Raw genomic sequence first — 4899 nt, 5'->3', positions numbered from 1 at the left:
AAGCTGCTCTTCATGAGTACTATAGAGCCCTTGCACACTTTGAGAACTCCATTCTCTGCATGGTATCTGAATCCATGAAAGTCAAGTGTCCCAAGAGAAATCAGGTTCCTCTTTAGTCCTGGAACATGCCAACACTCTATAGTTCTGACAATGCCATCAAACATCCTCAATTTGATGTTACCAATTCCTTCAACAGATAATGCAAGATCATTGCCCAGAAATACCTTGCCACTCATCTGTTTGTAAGTGACAAACCAGCTTTTGTGTGGACACATGTTATAAGTAGCACCAGTATCAAGAATCCAGGAATTTTGTCCATGATCTGAACTCATGGATAAAATATCTCTAGCACTATCATCACCATCAGAATCAATAAAACTATCAACCACATTTGCAGAACTTTCTGGTTGCTTTTCCTTTTTATTTTTCAACTTGGGACAGTCTCTCCTATAGTGACCTTGCTCCCCGCACTCAAAACAGTTAGCCTTTTTCATTCTTGACTTAGATCTGGCCTTAGATTTCTTCCTGCTAGAAGAACCCTCCCTTGAATGTGTTCTTCCCCTGCTCACCAAACCTTCCCCCTCAAATCTTTCTCTATTATCTGGAAATTTCTTTTTCAACTCCTTCGATTTTAGAGAATTACTAACATCGTCTAGTGAAATACTGTCTTTCCCATATAATAGAGTATCAACAAAAGTTTCATAGGAGGGTGGCAAAGAACATAACACAATAAGGGCCTGATCCTCACTATCAATCTCAATATCAATATTCTTTAGGTCCATAATGATTGAATTGAATTCATCCAGATGTTCTTTAATGGGCGTACCTTCTCTCATTCTCATATTGTAAAGCCTTTTCTTTAGATACAGACGGTTGATTAGCGATTTGGCAGAGTACAACTCCTCTAATTTCTTCCATGCCGCAGATGCTGATCTTTCACTAGCAATCTCGCGTAGGACATTATTAGTTACGCTCATGAAAATTACACTCAAGGCTCTCTCCTTTAGATCAACCTTCTCCGCCTCTTTCATATCTTCTGGAAAGTTATCCTTGATTGCCTTCCATAGACCTTGTAGGATCAAGGAAGATTTAATTTTAATATTCCACAGACTGAAACTCGATCCACCATCAAACTTCTCTATCTCATACTTCGTTGAAGACGACGCTATCTGTAAACCCTAGGTTTTGCGCATAAAGCTCTAATACCAGTTTGTTATAACAAGCACACAAATCTAAGGCACACACACAAATCACACAATCACACAATATTGAAAAGAGAATAAGAATAACACAGAATTTAACGTGGTTCAACCGTAAGGTCTACGTCCACGGGCAAAACAAGAGAAAAAAGTTTCACTATGATGAAAAAAGCAAGATACAATCAATCAGAACTTTCAAAACCTAACCCCAATGTGTTTTTTGAATATCTCGCAACTCTGCCGCAAAGGGTAAAATATTACAATATTTATATTGGTCCACACTGCGGGGGCGTTGGCCTGTGTCCTCCACTACCATCACAAATCTCACTTTTTATCTCAATCGGGTCGCAGCGCGAAAACTTTCAGGTCGGATCACAATTCAGGTACATGAATAACATATCCAAATTTCAAAGCCACAAATATAACATAATTTGATCATCTGCCTCAAAACAATTCACGAGATAAAATGAGTGCGTTTTTACGAGCCAGTTCAATAACATGCCTCTAGACAGAGATGGCAAATATGTTAAAAAAAATTCCCCTAAAATTATCCTCCCCCACTTTCTTTTTGTTATCTCTCTCGCTCTTCCACCATGCCACCCTTTACTCTTTTTTTTTTTTTTTTTTTTTGAGAAAGGCGGTTTTTGTGTTGTACTACCGAAGGACCTGTAGATGGAGACACCACCACCTTTGAAGATGTTCTCTTCTCTTATTCACTTGTGCTGGTGGCTAGGGAAGATGTGGTGCGGCTGAATGTGGTGCACCTTAAAAATACAATAATGATGAAAAAACACCGATGGAGAACAGTAGAACTAAGGAGGGGCCTACATACCAAGGTGAAATTACCCCAACCTTAGTAATCTTCTTTTACTTCCCTTTTTTGCCTTTGTATTTCTGCCCTATTCATAGTTTTTCCCTTTTATGCTCTCCATCAAAATGACTCCCATCAAAATCCAATTGATGTTATATTTCAAACCCCTTTTATACCTTAAATTATTGAATTAATTATTATTTTCATTGCCTTTCTGGACGTGTTTTATATATATATATTTTAACAATAGCTAGGATCTTTGTCCAATTCAGATTTTTGGATTCAATCTTGTTGCAGACGATCTGATATTTTGGCATTGGTTTCTTCTTGCTGTGATTTTCACTTAATTTGATTGTTTATGTTTAATTTCTTTTATTTGGGATGTAGTTTTTTGTGCTTGAAAATTGAAACTGATAAATGCCAATGTTGCTTCATATGGACTATTAATGGCATATTGCTTTCTGGTAGACATAATGTCAATCTCAATGGTGCTTAAAAAATGTTATTTTTTTTAGCTTGTGATAATGAAAGAAGAAAATTAAGCCTTGGCCAAAGGATGCTCTTGAACATATATTGCTAAAGAACTCCTTGAGACTCCTAAATGGTTGAGAATTCATCTTATGTGGCATAAAGCTCCAACATAAAACTATAGTGATTTAGGTGATAGTTACACTTATCGGTTGAGTGATCAAGAGCGCACAGAATAAAATTTGATTAAATGCATTTAGTAATTCCCCATATTAGATGGCTTGCATTGGCCATGGGCAAGCAAAATTGTGAGGGAGTGTATGTACTCCACAGGAAGAACATAAAACTGATCCATTATACTTCAATATTTATTTCTTCAGGAATTTTCTTTCGTATTGAATTATCATTTAAAACTCTTTTTGGAATAACTGAATTTTATTCTTGTTTGACACTGACATTTGAGCTTGCATTTCCAGGTCATAGTCTTTGAGAAATTGAGGTGAAGAATGCTTTGCTATCCGCTATGATAACTTCTATGGTAGCTTGGTCATGATTTCTTTAATCTGTGTTGTTTGTGTAATACTATACTAACAGTGATTGTGTCATATGGAATTTTTTGTTTTTTTTTTTTTTTTTTTTGTCCTTTGTTACTGATACTGTTGTCTATAATCATTTTCATCTGCAGGAGCCTTCTGTATCTGTGCTGAAGGATACAATCATCGAGGCTCTTTTGATCTTGTTTAATTACTATCATTTCTATCAGCAATTCCCTCAGTGGATGTGGTTTTTGATAAGCAAAAGATAGCTGGTTGCTTTTATCTCATGGCTGCTGGTTTTGTTTTATCAAGCAATGTTGTATTACAGGTAAATTTCTTGTTGGATCATTAATTGAGTGGAAATGATTTATTCTCTTTTTTTTTTTATTGCTTATTAATTAACTGGTTTGAGCTGTTGCAGGGTTCTACTTTGGGTGATTTTCCTGCGCCAATGTCACTGTGTGCCACAACATCCTTGATTGGTGTGGTTATAATTGCAATTGTTCAATGGTTTCAAAATCCCAATTTCGGAATTACTTGGCCTCTCATGAAACTTGGGGGATCTCATTTGCTATTCCTTACTGGTGTGTGTGGGTATACACACACACACAGATATATATATATATATATATATATATATATATATATATATATATATATATATATATATATATATATATATATATATATATATATTAGAGTGAATTATATGTATGTTAAAAATAATCTTTTCATAATTATGCAGTCTCGTGTATAGTTCACTCTAGTTATTTTCGATACTCAACTCAACTAAGCCTTTATTCCAAAAATTTGGGGTCGGCTATATGGATTCGCTTTTTCCACTCTAAACGATTTTGGGTTAAATCCTCAGAAATGTGTAGTACTTCTAAGTCATGTTGTACTACTCTCCTCCAAGTCAATTTAGGTCTACCTCTTTTGTTCTTTCTATCCTCTAACCTAATGTGCTCTACTTGTCTAATTGGAGCCTAGTATGTATACGCTTCACATGACCAAACCACCTTAATCTCCCTTCTCTCAACTTATTTTCAATTGGCATCACTCCTACCTTTTCTCTAATACTTTCATTACGGACTTTATCTAGTCTAGTATGGCCACTCATCCACCTTAACATTCTCATCTCTGCAACTCTTAACTTACATGCATACGACTCTTTCATTGCCCAACACTCACTACCATATAACATGGCCATCGTATGGTCATGCGGTAAAATTTTCCTTTTAATTTATTAGGAATCTTACGATCATATAAAACTCTCGTGGCACGTCTCCACTTCAACCATCAGCTTTAATCCTATGACTAACATCCTCCTCACATCCCCATCTACTTGAAGGACTGAGCCTAGATATTTAAAGTAATTACTTTGGAACAGTACCACTCCATTCAAACTCCCTCCTTCCCTATCACCAGTTTGGCCTTCACTGAACTTGCAATGCATGTATTCTGTCTTAATTCTACTTAACTTAAAACCCTTTGACTTTAGAGTACTTCTCCAAAGTTCTAGCTTCCTATTGACTCCTTCTCGTGTCTCATCTATCAGAACAATATCATCCGCAAACATCATGCACCAAGGAATACTCTCTTGTATATGTTTTGCCAGTTCATCTAAAACTAATGTAAAAAGGTAATGGCTTATGGCTGATCCTTGGTGTAATCCAATTGAGATCGGAAAATCTCTTATGTCCCCTCCCACTGTGCGCACAATAGTAGTTACTCCTTCATACATATCTTTCAATACTTGTATGTACCTAATAGATACCCTCTTTTGTTTTAACACATTCCATAAGACATCTCTTGGAACACTATATAAGCCTTCTCCCAATCAATAAAAATCATATTTCTTCACATCTCTATATTTCTCCATCAA

The 4899-nt window shown here is 35.9% G+C and overlaps 1 non-coding gene across 2 annotated transcripts; it reads left to right on the top strand.

Moving 5' to 3' along the window:
• The first annotated feature begins 6 nt into the window (after window positions 1-6).
• LOC110665799 (uncharacterized) lies at window positions 7-3581 on the top strand. Of its 2 annotated transcripts, XR_009146937.1 has the most exons (3): window positions 7-3016; window positions 3164-3342; window positions 3436-3581. It is a non-coding gene; the product is annotated as an uncharacterized LOC110665799 (transcript). The 2 variants fall into 2 exon arrangements; XR_009146936.1 differs by having other exon boundaries at window positions 7-3342.
• Window positions 3582-4899: the final 1318 nt, after the last annotated feature.

This window comes from Hevea brasiliensis, unplaced genomic scaffold (genome assembly GCF_030052815.1).
Source record: "Hevea brasiliensis isolate MT/VB/25A 57/8 unplaced genomic scaffold, ASM3005281v1 Scaf499, whole genome shotgun sequence".
NCBI lineage: Eukaryota > Viridiplantae > Streptophyta > Magnoliopsida > Malpighiales > Euphorbiaceae > Hevea > Hevea brasiliensis.
Note: the sequence above shows the minus strand (reverse complement) of the source record. Positions and strands in the feature narration are given on the sequence as shown.